This window comes from Schistocerca nitens, chromosome 4 (genome assembly GCF_023898315.1).
Source record: "Schistocerca nitens isolate TAMUIC-IGC-003100 chromosome 4, iqSchNite1.1, whole genome shotgun sequence".
In the NCBI taxonomy this organism is placed as follows: Eukaryota; Metazoa; Arthropoda; class Insecta; order Orthoptera; family Acrididae; genus Schistocerca; species Schistocerca nitens.
The window spans coordinates 489,912-508,076 of record NC_064617.1 but is presented as its reverse complement, the minus strand read 5'-3'; positions in this window follow the sequence as shown (position 1 = coordinate 508,076).

Below are 18,165 nucleotides of genomic sequence, written 5' to 3'. Positions count from 1 at the left end.
CAGAAATTGCATCGGAATTAAATATAAGAGACACAATGCCGACTTAAGTACAGGAAGACTGAGTCATCCTACTGCCTATGTTTTGAGCGTTTCCTGTGTCAGTAGTTTTACATTCCGATGCACCCCTGCCGGTTTACTATATTCCTTGGACCTTCCCATTGTCGATGAAACAAAGAAATTGCATCGCATTAAATACAAGAGGCACAATGCCGACTTAAGTACAGCAAGACTAAGTCTTCCTAATGTCTATGTTTTGAGCGTTTCCTGTGTCATCAGTTTTACTTTCCGATGCACCTCTGCAGGTTTACTATATCCCTTGGACGTTTCCATTCACGATGAAACACAGAAATTTCATCTAAAATAATAATAAGAGACACAATGCCGACTTAAGTACAGGAAGACTGAGTCTTCCTACTGTCTATGTTTTGAGCGTCTCCTGTGTCACCAGTTTTACATTCCGATGCACCTCTGCAGGTTTACTGTATCCCTAGGACCTTCCCATGGACGATGAAACACATAAATTGCATGGGAATTAAATATAAGAGACACAATGCCGACTTAAGTACAGGAAGAGTGAGTCTTCCTACTGTCTATGTTTTGAACGTTTCCTGTGTCACTAGTTTTACATTCCGATGCACCTCTGCAGGTTTACTGTATCCCTTGGACCTTTCCATTTACGATGAAACACAGAAACTGCATCGGAATTAAATATAAGGGACACAATGCTGACTTAAGTACAGGAAGACTGAGTTTTCCTACTGTCTATAATTTGAGCGTTTCCTGTGTCACCAGTTTTACATTCCGATGCACCTCTACAGGTTTCCTGTATCCCTTGGACCTTCACAGGTACGATGAAACACAGGAATTGCATCGGCATTAAATATAAGAGACACAATGCCGACTTAAGTACAGGAATACTGAGTCTTCCTACTGTCTATAATTTGAGCGTTTCCTGTGTCACCAGTTTTACATTCCGATGCACCTCTGCAGGTTTACTGTATCCCTTGGACCTTTCCATTGTCGATGAAACACAGAAATTGCATCGGAATTAAAGATAAGAGACACAATGCCGACTTAAGTACAGGAACACTGTGTTTTCCTACTGTCTATAATTTGAGCGTTTCCTGTGTCACCAGTTTTACATTCCGATGCACCTCTACAGGTTTACTGTATCCCTTGGACGTTCCCATTGTCGATGAAACACAGAAATTGCATCGGAATTAAATATAAGAGTAACAATGCCGACTTAAGTACAGCAAGACTAAGTCTTCCTACTGTCTATGTTTTGAGCGTTTCCTGTGTCATCAGTTTTACTTCCCGATGCACCTCTGCAGGTTTACTATATCCCTTGGACGTTTCCATTCACGATGAAACACAGAAATTTCATCTGAAATAAATATAAGAGACACAATGCCGACTTAAGTACAGGAAGACTGAGTCTTCCTACTGTCTATGTTTTGAGCGTCTCCTGTGTCACCAGTTTTACATTCCGATGCACCTCTGCAGGTTTACTGTATCCCTTGGACCTTCCCATTGACGATGAAACACATAAATTGCATGGGAATTAAATATAAGAGACACAATGCCGACTTAAGTACAGGAACACTGTGTTTTCCTACTGTCTATAATTTGAGCGTTTCCTGTGTCACCAGTTTTACATTCCGATGCACCTCTACAGGTTTACTGTATCCCTTGGACGTTCCCATTGTCGATGAAACACAGAAAATGCATCGGAATTAAATATAAGAGAAACAATGCCGACTTAAGTACAGCTAGACTAAGTCTTCCTACTGTCTATGTTTTGAGCGTTTCCTGTGTCATCAGTTTTACTTTCCGATGCACCTCTGCAGGTTTACTATATCCCTTGGACCAATCCATTCACGATGAAACACAGAAATTTCATCTGAAATAAATATAAGAGACACAATGCCGACTTAAGTACAGCAAGACAAAGTTTTCCTACTGTCTATGTTTTGAGCGTTTCCTGTGTCACCAGTTTTATATTCCGATGCACCTCTGCAGGTTTACTGTATCCCTTGGACCTTCCCATTGTCGATAAAAAACAGACATTGCATCGGAATTAAATATAAGAGACACAATGCCGCCTTAAGTACCAGAAAACAGTCTTCTTACGGTCAATGTTTTGAGCGTTTCCTATGTCACCAGTTTTACATTCCGATGCACCTCTGCAGGTTTACTGTATCCCTTGGACCTTCCCATTGACGATGAAACACAGAAATTGCATCGGAATTAAATATAAGAGACACAATGCTGTCTTAAGTACAGGAAGGCTGAGTCGTCCTACTCTCTATGTTTTGAGCGTTTCCCGTGTCACCAGTTTTACATTCCGATGCACCTCTGCAGGTTTACTGTATCCCTTGGACCTTCCCATTGTCGATGAAACACAGAAATTGCATCGGAATTAAATATAAGAGACACAATGCCGACTTAAGTACAGGAAGACTGAGTTTTCCTATTGTCTATAATTTGAGCGTTTCCTGTGTCACCAGTTTTACATTCCGATGCACCTCTGCAGGTTTACTGTATCCCTTGGACCTTCCCATTGGCGACGAAACACACAAATTGCATCGAAATTAAATATAAGAGACACAATGCCGACTTAAGTACAGGAAGACTGAGTCTTCCTACTGTCTATGTTTTGAGCGTTTCCTGTGTCACCAGTTTTACATTCCGATTCACCTCTGCAGGTTTACTATATCCCTTGGACCTTCCCATTGTCGATGAAACACAGAAATCGCATCGGAATTAAATATAAGAATCACAATGCCGTCTTAAGTACAGCAAGACTGAGTCTTCCTACTGTCTATGATTTGAGCGTTTCCTGAGTCACCAGTTTTACATTCCGATGCACCTCTGCAGGTTTACTGTATCCCTTGGACATTCCCATTGACGATGAAAAACAGAAATTGCATCGGAATTAAATATAAGATACACAATGCCGACTTAAGTACAGGAAGACTAAGTCTTCCTACTGTCTATGTTTTGAGCGTTTCCTGTGTCATCAGTTTTACTTTCCGATGCACCTCTGCATGTTTACTATATCCCTTGGACCTTCCCATTCACGATGAAACACTGAAATTTAATCGGAAATAAATATAAGAGACACAATGCCGACTTAAGTACAGGAAGACTGAGTCATCCTACTGCCTATGTTTTGAGCGTTTCCTGTGTCAGTAGTTTTACATTCCGATGCACCCCTGCCGGTTCACTATATTCCTTGGACCTTCCCATTGTCGATGAAACAAAGAAATTGCATCGCATTAAATATAAGAGGCACAATGCCGACTTAAGTACAGCAAGACTAAGTCTTCCTAATGTCTATGTTTTGAACGTTTCCTGTGTCATCAGTTTTACTTTCCGATGCACCTCTGCAGGTTTACTATATCCCTTGGACGTTTCCATTCACGATGAAACACAGAAATTTCATCTGAAATAAATATAAGAGACACAATGCCGACTTAAGTACAGGAAGACTGAGTCTTCCTACTGTCTATGTTTTGAGCGTCTCCTGTGTCACCAGTTTTACATTCCGATGCACATCTGCAGGTTTACTGTATCCCTTGGACCTTCCCATTGACGATGAAACACATAAATTGCATGGGAATTAAATATAAGAGACACAATGCCGACTTAAGTACAGGAACACTGTGTTTTCCTACTGTCTATAATTTGAGCGTTTCCTGTGTCACCAGTTTTACATTCCGATGCACCTCTACAGGTTTACTGTATCCCTTGGACGTTCCCATTGTCGATGAAACACAGAAATTGCATCGGAATTAAATATAAGAGAAACAATGCCGACTTAAGTACAGCAAGACTAAGTCTTCCTACTGTCTATGTTTTGAGCGTTTCCTGTGTCATCAGTTTTACTTTCCGATGCACCTCTGCAGGTTTACTATATCCCTTGGACCTATCCATTCACGATGAAACACAGAAATTTCATCTGAAATAAATATAAGAGACACAATGCCGACTTAAGTACAGCAAGACTAAGTTTTCCTACTGTCTATGTTTTGAGCGTTTCCTGTGTCACCAGTTTTACATTCCGATGCACCTCTGCAGGTTTACTTTATCCCTTGGACCTTCCCATTGACGATGAAACTCATAAATTGCATGGGAATTAAATATAAGAGACACAATGCCGACTTAAGTACAGGAAGAGTGAGTCTTCCTACTGTCTATGTTTTGAACGTTTCCTGTGTCACTAGTTTTACATTCCTTGCACCTCTGCTGGTTTACTGTATCCCTTGGACCTTTCCATTGACGATGAAACACAGAAACTGCATCGGAATTAAATATAAGAGACACAATGCCGACTTAAGTACAGGAAGACTGAGTTTTCCTACTGTCTATAATTTGAGCGTTTCCTGTGTCACCAGTTTTACATTCCGATGCACCTCTACAGGTTTACTGTATCCCTTGGACCTTCACAGGTACGATGAAACACATGAATTGCATCGGCATTAAATATAAGAGACACAATGCCGACTTAAGTACAGGAAGACTGAGTCTTCCTACTGTCTATGTTTTGAGCGTCTCCTGTGTCACCAGTTTTACATTCCGATGCACATCTGCAGGTTTACTGTATCCCTTGGACCTTCCCATTGTCGATGAAACAATGAAATTGCATCGGAATTAAAGAGAAGAGACACAATGCCGACTTAAGTACAGGAAGACTGAGTCTTCCTACTTTCTATAACTTGAGCGTTTCCTGTGTCACCAGTTTAACATTCAGATGAACCTCTACAGGTTTACTGTATCCCTTGGACCCTCACAGTGACGATGAAACACAGAAATTGCATCGGAATTAAATATAAGAGACACAATGCCGACTTAAGTACAGGAAGACTGAGTTTTCCTACTGTCTATAATTTGAGCGTTTCCTGTGTCACCAGTTTTACATTCCGATGCACCTCTACAGGTTTACTGTATCCCTTGGACCTTCACAGGTACGATGAAACACAGAAATTGCATCGGAATTAAATATAAGAGACACAATGCCGACTTAAGTACAGGAAGACTGAGTCTTCCTACTGTCTATGTTTTGAGCGTTTCCTGTGTCACCAGTTTTATATTCCGATGCACCTCTGCAGGTTTACTGTATCCCTTGGACCTTCCCATTGTCGATAAAAAACAGACATTGCATCGGAATTAAATATAAGAGACACAATGCCGCCGTAAGCACCAGAAATCAGTCTTCTTACGGTCAATGTTTTGAGCGTTGCCTGTGTCACCAGTTTTACATTCCGATGCACCTCTGCAGGTTTACTGTATCCCTTGGACCTTCCCATTGACGATGAAACACAGAAATTGCATCGGAATTAAATATAAGAGACACAATGCCGTCTTAAGTACAGGAAGACTGAGTCGTCCTACTGTCTATGTTTTGAGCGTTTCATGTGTCACCAGTTTTACATTCTGATGCACCTCTGCAGGTTTACTGTATCCCTTGGACCTTCCCATTGTCGATGAAACACAGAAATTGCATCGGAATTAAATATAAGAGATACAATGCCGACTTAAGTACAGGAAGACTGAGTCTTCCTACTGGCTATGCTTTGAGCGTTTCCTGTGTCACCCGTTTTACATTCCGATGCACCTCTGCAGCTGTACTGTATCCCTTGGACCTTCCCATTGACGATGAAACACAGAAATTGCATCGGAATTAAATATAAGAGACACAGCGCCGACTTAAGTACAAGAAAACTGAGTCTTCTTACGGTCTATGTTTTGAGCGTTTCCTGTGTCACCAGTTTTACATTCCGATGCACCCCTGCCGGTTTACTGTATGCCTTGGACCTTTCCATTGTCGATGAAACACAGAAATTGCATCGGAATTAAATATAAGAGACACAATGCCGACTTAAGTACAGGAAGACTGAGTCTTCCTACTGTCTATGTTTTGAGCGTTTCCTGTGTCACCAGTTTCACATTCCGATGCACCTCTGCAAGTTTACTGTATCCCTTGGACCTTCCCATTGACGATGAAACACATAAATTGCATGGGAATTAAATATAAGAGACACAATTCCGACTTAAGTACAGGAAGAGTGAGTCTTCCTACTGTCTATGTTTTGAACGTTTCCTGTGTCACTAGTTTTACATTCCGATGCACCTCTGCAGGTTTACTGTATCCCTTGGACCTTTCCATTGACGATGAAACACAGAAACTGCATCGGAATTAAATATAAGAGACACAATGCCGACTTAAGTACAGGAAGACTGAGTTTTCCTACTGTCTATAATTTGAGCGTTTCCTGTGTCACGAGTTTTACATTCCGATGCACCTCTACAGGTTTACTGTATCCCTTGGACCTTCACAGGTACGATGAAACACAGGAATTGCATCGGCATTAAATATAAGAGACACAATGCCGACTTAAGTACAGGAAGACTGAGTCTTCCTACTGTCTATGTTTTGAGCGTTTCCTGTGTCACCAGTTTTACATTCCGATGCACCTCTGCAGGTTTACTGTATCCCTTGGACCTTCCCATTGTCGATGAAACACAGAAATTGCATCGGAATTAAATATAAGAGACACAATGCCGACTTAAGTACAGGAAGACTGAGTCTTCCTACTTTCTATAACTTGAGCGTTTCCTGTGTCACCAGTTTTACATTCCGATGAACCTCTACAGGTTAACTGTATCCCTTGGACCCTCACAGTGACGATGAAACACAGAAATTGCATCGGAATTAAATATAAGAGACACAATGCCGACTTAAGTACAGGAAGACTGAATTTTCCTATTGTCTATAATTTGAGCGTTTCCTGTGTCACCAGTTCTACATTCCGATGCACCTCTGCAGGTTTACTGTATCCCTTGGACCTTCCCATTGACGATGAAACACAGAAATTGCATCGGAATTAAAAATAAGAGACACAATGCCGACTTAAGTACAGGAAGACTGAGTCTTCCTACTGTCTATGTTTTGACCGTTTCCTGTGTCACCAGTTTTATATTCCGATGCACCTCTGCAGGTTTACTGTATCCCTTGGACCTTCCCATTGTCGATGAAACACAGAAATTGCATCGGAATTAAATATAAGAGACACAATGCCGACTTAAGTACAGGAAGACTGAGTTTTCCTATTGTCTATAATTTGAGCGTTTCCTGTGTCACCAGTTTTACATTCCGATGCACCTCTGCAGGTTTACTGTATCCCTTGGACCTTCCCATTGGCGACGAAACACACAAATTGCATCGAAATTAAATATAAGAGACACAATGCCGACTTAAGTACAGGAAGACTGAGTCTTCCTACTGTCTATGTTTTGAGCGTTTCCTGTGTCACCAGTTTTACATTCCGATTCACCTCTGCAGGTTTACTATATCCCTTGGACCTTCCCATTGTCGATGAAACACAGAAATCGCATCGGAATTAAATATAAGAATCACAATGCCGTCTTAAGTACAGCAAGACTGAGTCTTCCTACTGTCTATGATTTGAGCGTTTCCTGAGTCACCAGTTTTACATTCCGATGCACCTCTGCAGGTTTACTGTATCCCTTGGACATTCCCATTGACGATGAAAAACAGAAATTGCATCGGAATTAAATATAAGATACACAATGCCGACTTAAGTACAGGAAGACTAAGTCTTCCTACTGTCTATGTTTTGAGCGTTTCCTGTGTCATCAGTTTTACTTTCCGATGCACCTCTGCATGTTTACTATATCCCTTGGACCTTCCCATTCACGATGAAACACTGAAATTTAATCGGAAATAAATATAAGAGACACAATGCCGACTTAAGTACAGGAAGACTGAGTCATCCTACTGCCTATGTTTTGAGCGTTTCCTGTGTCAGTAGTTTTACATTCCGATGCACCCCTGCCGGTTTACTATATTCCTTGGACCTTCCCATTGTCGATGAAACAAAGAAATTGCATCGCATTAAATATAAGAGGCACAATGCCGACTTAAGTACAGCAAGACTAAGTCTTCCTAATGTCTATGTTTTGAACGTTTCCTGTGTCATCAGTTTTACTTTCCGATGCACCTCTGCAGGTTTACTATATCCCTTGGACGTTTCCATTCACGATGAAACACAGAAATTTCATCTGAAATAAATATAAGAGACACAATGCCGACTTAAGTACAGGAAGACTGAGTCTTCCTACTGTCTATGTTTTGAGCGTCTCCTGTGTCACCAGTTTTACATTCCGATGCACATCTGCAGGTTTACTGTATCCCTTGGACCTTCCCATTGACGATGAAACACATAAATTGCATGGGAATTAAATATAAGAGACACAATGCCGACTTAAGTACAGGAACACTGTGTTTTCCTACTGTCTATAATTTGAGCGTTTCCTGTGTCACCAGTTTTACATTCCGATGCACCTCTACAGGTTTACTGTATCCCTTGGACGTTCCCATTGTCGATGAAACACAGAAATTGCATCGGAATTAAATATAAGAGAAACAATGCCGACTTAAGTACAGCAAGACTAAGTCTTCCTACTGTCTATGTTTTGAGCGTTTCCTGTGTCATCAGTTTTACTTTCCGATGCACCTCTGCAGGTTTACTATATCCCTTGGACCTATCCACTCACGATGAAACACAGAAATTTCATCTGAAATAAATATAAGAGACACAATGCCGACTTAAGTACAGCAAGACTAAGTTTTCCTACTGTCTATGTTTTCAGCGTTTCCTGTGTCACCAGTTTTACATTCCGATGCACCTCTGCAGGTTTACTTTATCCCTTGGACCTTCCCATTGACGATGAAACTCATAAATTGCATGGGAATTAAATATAAGAGACACAATGCCGACTTAAGTACAGGAAGAGTGAGTCTTCCTACTGTCTATGTTTTGAACGTTTCCTGTGTCACTAGTTTTACATTCCTTGCACCTCTGCTGGTTTACTGTATCCCTTGGACCTTTCCATTGACGATGAAACACAGAAACTGCATCGGAATTAAATATAAGAGACACAATGCCGACTTAAGTACAGGAAGACTGAGTTTTCCTACTGTCTATAATTTGAGCGTTTCCTGTGTCACCAGTTTTACATTCCGATGCACCTCTACAGGTTTACTGTATCCCTTGGACCTTCACAGGTACGATGAAACACATGAATTGCATCGGCATTAAATATAAGAGACACAATGCCGACTTAAGTACAGGAAGACTGAGTCTTCCTACTGTCTATGTTTTGAGCGTCTCCTGTGTCACCAGTTTTACATTCCGATGCACATCTGCAGGTTTACTGTATCCCTTGGACCTTCCCATTGTCGATGAAACAATGAAATTGCATCGGAATTAAAGAGAAGAGACACAATGCCGACTTAAGTACAGGAAGACTGAGTCTTCCTACTTTCTATAACTTGAGCGTTTCCTGTGTCACCAGTTTAACATTCAGATGAACCTCTACAGGTTTACTGTATCCCTTGGACCCTCACAGTGACGATGAAACACAGAAATTGCATCGGAATTAAATATAAGAGACACAATGCCGACTTAAGTACAGGAAGACTGAGTTTTCCTACTGTCTATAATTTGAGCGTTTCCTGTGTCACCAGTTTTACATTCCGATGCACCTCTACAGGTTTACTGTATCCCTTGGACCTTCACAGGTACGATGAAACACAGAAATTGCATCGGAATTAAATATAAGAGACACAATGCCGACTTAAGTACAGGAAGACTGAGTCTTCCTACTGTCTATGTTTTGAGCGTTTCCTGTGTCACCAGTTTTATATTCCGATGCACCTCTGCAGGTTTACTGTATCCCTTGGACCTTCCCATTGTCGATAAAAAACAGACATTGCATCGGAATTAAATATAAGAGACACAATGCCGCCTTAAGCACCAGAAATCAGTCTTCTTACGGTCAATGTTTTGAGCGTTGCCTGTGTCACCAGTTTTACATTCCGATGCACCTCTGCAGGTTTACTGTATCCCTTGGACCTTCCCATTGACGATGAAACACAGAAATTGCATCGGAATTAAATATAAGAGACACAATGCCGTCTTAAGTACAGGAAGACTGAGTCGTCCTACTGTCTATGTTTTGAGCGTTTCATGTGTCACCAGTTTTACATTCTGATGCACCTCTGCAGGTTTACTGTATCCCTTGGACCTTCCCATTGTCGATGAAACACAGAAATTGCATCGGAATTAAATATAAGAGATACAATGCCGACTTAAGTACAGGAAGACTGAGTCTTCCTACTGGCTATGCTTTGAGCGTTTCCTGTGTCACCCGTTTTACATTCCGATGCACCTCTGCAGCTGTACTGTATCCCTTGGACCTTCCCATTGACGATGAAACACAGAAATTGCATCGGAATTAAATATAAGAGACACAGCGCCGACTTAAGTACAAGAAAACTGAGTCTTCTTACGGTCTATGTTTTGAGCGTTTCCTGTGTCACCAGTTTTACATTCCGATGCACCCCTGCCGGTTTACTGTATGCCTTGGACCTTTCCATTGTCGATGAAACACAGAAATTGCATCGGAATTAAATATAAGAGACACAATGCCGACTTAAGTACAGGAAGACTGAGTCTTCCTACTGTCTATGTTTTGAGCGTTTCCTGTGTCACCAGTTTCACATTCCGATGCACCTCTGCAAGTTTACTGTATCCCTTGGACCTTCCCATTGACGATGAAACACATAAATTGCATGGGAATTAAATATAAGAGACACAATTCCGACTTAAGTACAGGAAGAGTGAGTCTTCCTACTGTCTATGTTTTGAACGTTTCCTGTGTCACTAGTTTTACATTCCGATGCACCTCTGCAGGTTTACTGTATCCCTTGGACCTTTCCATTGACGATGAAACACAGAAACTGCATCGGAATTAAATATAAGAGACACAATGCCGACTTAAGTACAGGAAGACTGAGTTTTCCTACTGTCTATAATTTGAGCGTTTCCTGTGTCACGAGTTTTACATTCCGATGCACCTCTACAGGTTTACTGTATCCCTTGGACCTTCACAGGTACGATGAAACACAGGAATTGCATCGGCATTAAATATAAGAGACACAATGCCGACTTAAGTACAGGAAGACTGAGTCTTCCTACTGTCTATGTTTTGAGCGTTTCCTGTGTCACCAGTTTTACATTCCGATGCACCTCTGCAGGTTTACTGTATCCCTTGGACCTTCCCATTGTCGATGAAACACAGAAATTGCATCGGAATTAAATATAAGAGACACAATGCCGACTTAAGTACAGGAAGACTGAGTCTTCCTACTTTCTATAACTTGAGCGTTTCCTGTGTCACCAGTTTTACATTCCGATGAACCTCTACAGGTTAACTGTATCCCTTGGACCCTCACAGTGACGATGAAACACAGAAATTGCATCGGAATTAAATATAAGAGACACAATGCCGACTTAAGTACAGGAAGACTGAATTTTCCTATTGTCTATAATTTGAGCGTTTCCTGTGTCACCAGTTCTACATTCCGATGCACCTCTACAGGTTTACTGTATCCCTTGGACCTTCACAGGTACGATGAAACACAGAAATTGCATCGGAATTAAAAATAAGAGACACAATGCCGACTTAAGTACAGGAAGACTGAGTCTTCCTACTGTCTATGTTTTGACCGTTTCCTGTGTCACCAGTTTTATATTCCGATGCACCTCTGCAGGTTTACTGTATCCCTTGGACCTTCCCATTGTCGATAAAACACAGAAATTGCATCGGAATTAAATATAAGAGACACAATGCCGACTTAAGTACCAGAAAACAGTCTTCTTACGGTCAATGTTTTGAGCATTTCCTGTGTCACCAGTTTTACATTCCGATGCACCTCTGCAGGTTTACTGTATCCCTTGGACCTTCCCATTGGCGATGAAACACACAAATTGCATCGAAATTAAATATAAGAGACACAATGCCGACTTAAGTACAGGAAGACTGAGTCTTCCTACTGTCTATGTTTTGAGCGTTTCTTGTGTCACCAGTTTTACATTCCGATTCACCTCTGCAGGTTTACTATAACCCTTGGACCTTCCCATTGTCGATGAAACACAGAAATCGCATCGCATTAAATATAAGAATCACAATGCCGTCTTAAGTAGAGCAAGACTAGGTCTTCCTACTGTCTATGATTTGAGCGTTTCCTGAGTCACCAGTTTTACATTCCGATGCACCTCTGCAGGTTTACTGTATCCCTTGGACATTCCCATTGACGATGAAAAACAGAAATTGCATCGGAATTAAATATAAGATACACAATGCCGACTTAAGTACAGGAGGACTAAGTCTTCCTACTGTCTATGTTTTGAGCGTTTCCTGTGTCATCAGTATTACTTTCCGATGCACCTCTGCATGTTTACTATATCACTTGGACCTTCCCATTCACGATGAAACACAGAAATTTAATCGGAAATAAATATAAGAGACACAATGCCGACTTAAGTACAGGAAGACTGAGTCATCCTACTGCCTATGTTTTGAGCGTTTCCTGTGTCACCAGTTTTACATTCCGATGCACCTCTGCAGGTTTACTGTATCCCTTGGACCTTCCCATTGACGATGATACACAGAAATTGCATTGGAATTAAATATAAGAGACACAATGCCGACTTAAGTACAGGAAGACTAAGTCTTCTATGTTTTGAGCGTTTCCTGTGTCAGTAGATTTACATTCCGATGCACCCCTGCCGGTTTACTATATTCCTTGGACCTTCCCATTGTCGATGAAACAAAGAAATTGCATCGCATTAAATATAAGAGGCACAATGCCGACTTAAGTACAGCAAGACTAAGTCTTCCTACTGTCTATGTTTTGAGCGTTTCCTGTGTCATCAGTTTTACTTTCCGATGCACCTCTGCAGGTTTACTATATCCCTTGGACGTTTCCATTCACGATGAAACACAGAAATTTCATCTGAAATAAATATAAGAGACACAATGCCGACTTAAGTACAGGAAGACTGAGTCTTCCTACTGTCTACGTTTTGAGTTTCTCCTGTGTCACCAGTTTTACATTCCGATGCACCTCTGCAGGTTTACTGTATCCCTTGGACCTTCCCATTGACGATGAAACACATAAATTGCATGGGAATTAAATATAAGAGACACAATGCGGACTTAAGTTCAGGCAGAGTGAGTCTTCCTACTGTCTACGTTTTGAACGTTTCCTGTGTCACTAGTTTTACATTCAGATGCACCTCTGCAGGTTTACTGTATCCCTTGGACCTTTCCATTGACGATGAAACACAGAAACTGCATCGGAATTAAATATAAGAGACACAATGCCGACTTAAGTACAGAATGACTGAGTTTTCCTACTGTCTATGTTTTGAGCGTTTCCTGTGTCACCAGTTTTACATTCCGATGCACCTCTACAGGTTTACTGTATCCCTTGGACCTTCACAGGTACGATGAAACACAGAAATTGCATCGGCATTAAATATAAGAGACACAATGCCGACTTAAGTACAGGAAGACTGAGTCTTCCTACTGTCTATGTTTTGAGCGTTTCCTGTGTCACCAGTTTTACATTCCGATGCACCTCTGCAGGTTTACTGTACCCCTTGGACCTTCCCATTGTTGATGAAACACAGAAATTGCATCGGAATTAAAGATAAGAGACACAATGCCGACCTAAGTCCAGGAAGACTGAGTCTTCCTACTTTCTATAACTTGAGCGTTTCCTGTGTCACCAGTTTTACATTCCGATGAACCTCTACAGGATTACTGTATCCCTTGGACCCTCACAGTGACGATGAAACACAGAAATTGCATCGGAATTAAATATAAGAGACACAATGCCGACTTAAGTACAGGGAGACTGAGTTTTCCTACTGTCTATAATTTGAGCGTTTCCTGTGTAACCAGTTTTACATTCCGATGCACCTCTACAGGTTTACTGTATCCCTTGGACCTTCCCATTGACGATGAAAAACAGAAATTGCATAGGAATTAAATATAAGAGACACAATGCCACTTAAGTACAGGAAGACTGAGTTTTCCTACTGTCTATAATTTGAGCGTTTCCTGTGTCACCAGTTTTACATTCCGATGCACCTCTACAGGTTTACTGTATCCCTTGGACCTTCACAGTGACGATGAAACACAGAAATTGCATCGGAATTAAATATAAGAGACACAACGCCGACTTAAGTACAAGAAAACTGAGTCTTCTTACGGTTGATGATTTGAGCGTTTCCTGTGTCACCAGTTTTACATTCCGATGCACCCCTGCCGATTTACTGTATCCCTTGGACCTTCCCATTGTCGATGAAACACAGAAATCGCATCGGAATTAAATATAAGAGACCCAATGTCGACTTAAGTACAGGAAGACTGAGTCTTCCTACTGTCTATGTTTAGACCGTTTCCTGTTTCACCAGCTTTACATTCCGATGCACCTCGGCAGGTTTACTGTATCCATTGGACCTCCCCATTGTCGATGAAACACAGCAATCGCATCGGAATTAAATATAAGAGACACAATGCCGACATAAGTACAGGAAGACTGAGGCTTCCTACTGTCTATGTTTTGAGCGTTTCCTGTCTCACTAGTTTTACATTCCGATGCACCTCTTCAGGTTTACTGTATACCTTGGACCTTCCCATTGACGATGAAACACAGAAATTGCATCGGAATTTAATATAAGAGACACAATGCCGACTTAAGTACAGGAGCACTGAGTCTTCCTACTGTCTATGTTTTGAGAATTTCCTGTGTCAACAGTTTTACATTCTGATGCAACTCTGCAGGTTTACTGTATCCCTTGGACCTTCCCATTGACGATGAAACACAGAAATTGCGTCGGAATTAAATGCCGGAACAATGCCGACTTAAGTACATGAAGACTGAGTCTTCCTACTGTCTATGTTTTGAGAGTTTCCTGGGGCACCAGTTTTACATTCCGAATCACCTCTGCAGGTTTACTGTATCCCTTAGACCTTCCCATTGTCGATGAAACACAGAAAACGCATCAGAATTAAATATAAGAGTCACAATGCCGTCTTAAGTACACGAAGACTAAGTCTCCCTACTGTCTATGTTTTGAGCGTTTCCTGTGTCATCAGTTTTACTTTCCGATGCACCTCTGCATGTTTACTATATCCCTTGGACCTTCCCATTCACGATGAAACACAGAAAATTAATCGTAAATAAATATAAGAGACACAATCAAGACTTAAGTACAGGAAGACTGAGTGTGCCTACTGTCTACGTTTTGAGCGTTTCCTGTGTCACCAGTTTTACATTCAGATGCACCTCTGCAGGTTTACTGTATCCCATGGACCTTCCCATTGACGAAGAAACACAGAAATTGCATCGGAATTAAATATAAGAGAAACAATGCCGACTTAAGTACAGAAAGACTAAGTCTTCCTACTGTCTATGTTTTGAGCGTTTCATGTGTAATCAGTTTTACTTTCCCATGCACCTCTGCAGGTTTACTATATCCCTTGGTCCTATCCATTCACGATGAAACACAGAAATTTCATCTGAAATAAATATAAGAGACACAATGCCGACTTAAGTACAGGAAGACTGAGTCTTCCTACTGCATAAGTTTTGAGCGTTTCCTGTGTCACCAGTTTTACATTCCGATGAACCTCTGCAGGTTTACTGTATCCCTTGGACCTTCCCATTGACGATGAAACACATAAATTGCATGGGAATTAAATATAAGAGACACAATGCGACTTAAGTACAGGAAGAGTGAGTCTTCCTACTGTCTATGTTTTGAACGTTTCCTGTGTCACTAGTTTTACATTCCGATGCACCTCTGCAGGATTACTGTATCCCTTGGACGTTTCCATTGACGATGAAACACAGAAACTGCATCGGAATTAAATATAAGAGACACAATACCGACTTAAGTACAGGAAGACTGAGTTTTCCTACTGTCTATAATTTGAGATTTTCCTGTGTCACCAGTTTTACATTCCGACGCACCTCTACAGGTTTACTGTATCCCTTGGACCTTCACAGGTACGATGAAACACAGAAATTGCATCGGCATTAAATATAAGAGACACAATGCCGACTTAAGTACAGGAAGACTGAGTCTTCCTACTGTCTATGTTCTGAGCGTTTCCTGTGTCACCAGTTTTACATTCCGATGCACCTCTACAGGTTTACTGTATCCCTTGGACCTTCACAGGTACGATGAAACACAGAAATTGCATCGGCATTAAATATAAGAGACACAATGCCGACTTAAGTACAAGAAAACTGAGTCTTCTTACGGTTGATGATTTGAGCGTTTCCTGTGTCACCAGTTTTACATTCCGATGCACCCCTGCCGATTTACTGTATCCCTTGGACCTTCCCATTGTCGATGAAACACAGAAATCGCATCGGAATTAAATATAAGAGACCCAATGTCGACTTAAGTACAGGAAGACTGAGTCTTCCTACTGTCTATGTTTAGACCGTTTCCTGTTTCACCAGCTTTACATTCCGATGCACCTCGGCAGGTTTACTGTATCCATTGGACCTCCCCATTGTCGATGAAACACAGCAATCGCATCGGAATTAAATATAAGAGACACAATGCCGACATAAGTACAGGAAGACTGAGGCTTCCTACTGTCTATGTTTTGAGCGTTTCCTGTCTCACTAGTTTTACATTCCGATGCACCTCTTCAGGTTTACTGTATACCTTGGACCTTCCCATTGACGATGAAACACAGAAATTGCATCGGAATTTAATATAAGAGACACAATGCCGACTTAAGTACAGGAGCACTGAGTCTTCCTACTGTCTATGTTTTGAGAATTTCCTGTGTCAACAGTTTTACATTGTGATGCAACTCTGCAGGTTTACTGTATCCCTTGGACCTTCCCATTGACGATGAAACACAGAAATTGCGTCGGAATTAAATGCCGGAACAATGCCGACTTAAGTACATGAAGACTGAGTCTTCCTACTGTCTATGTTTTGAGAGTTTCCTGGGGCACCAGTTTTACATTCCGAATCACCTCTGCAGGTTTACTGTATCCCTTAGACCTTCCCATTGTCGATGAAACACAGAAAACGCATCGGAATTAAATATAAGAGTCACAATGCCGTCTTAAGTACACGAAGACTAAGTCTCCCTACTGTCTATGTTTTGAGCGTTTCCTGTGTCATCAGTTTTACTTTCCGATGCACCTCTGCATGTTTACTATATCCCTTGGACCTTCCCATTCACGATGAAACACAGAAAATTAATCGTAAATAAATATAAGAGACACAATCAAGACTTAAGTACAGGAAGACTGAGTGTTCCTACTGTCTACGTTTTGAGCGTTTCCTGTGTCACCAGTTTTACATTCCGATGCACCTCTGCAGGTTTACTGTATCCCATGGACCTTCCCATTGACGAAGAAACACAGAAATTGCATCGGAATTAAATATAAGAGAAACAATGCCGACTTAAGTACAGAAAGACTAAGTCTTCCTACTGTCTATGTTTTGAGCGTTTCATGTGTAATCAGTTTTACTTTCCCATGCACCTCTGCAGGTTTACTATATCCCTTGGTCCTATCCATTCACGATGAAACACAGAAATTTCATCTGAAATAAATATAAGAGACACAATGCCGACTTAAGTACAGGAAGACTGAGTCTTCCTACTGCATAAGTTTTGAGCGTTTCCTGTGTCACCAGTTTTACATTCCGATGAACCTCTGCAGGTTTACTGTATCCCTTGGACCTTCCCATTGACGATGAAACACATAAATTGCATGGGAATTAAATATAAGAGACACAATGCGACTTAAGTACAGGAAGAGTGAGTCTTCCTACTGTCTATGTTTTGAACGTTTCCTGTGTCACTAGTTTTACATTCCGATGCACCTCTGCAGGTTTACTGTATCCCTTGGACGTTTCCATTGACGATGAAACACAGAAACTGCATCGGAATTAAATATAAGAGACACAATACCGACTTAAGTACAGGAAGACTGAGTTTTCCTACTGTCTATAATTTGAGCGTTTCCTGTGTCACCAGTTTTACATTCCGACGCACCTCTACAGGTTTACTGTATCCCTTGGACCTTCACAGGTACGATGAAACACAGAAATTGCATCGGCATTAAATATAAGAGACACAATGCCGACTTAAGTACAGGAAGACTGAGTCTTCCTACTGTCTATGTTCTGAGCGTTTCCTGTGTCACCAGTTTTACATTCCGATGCACCTCTACAGGTTTAC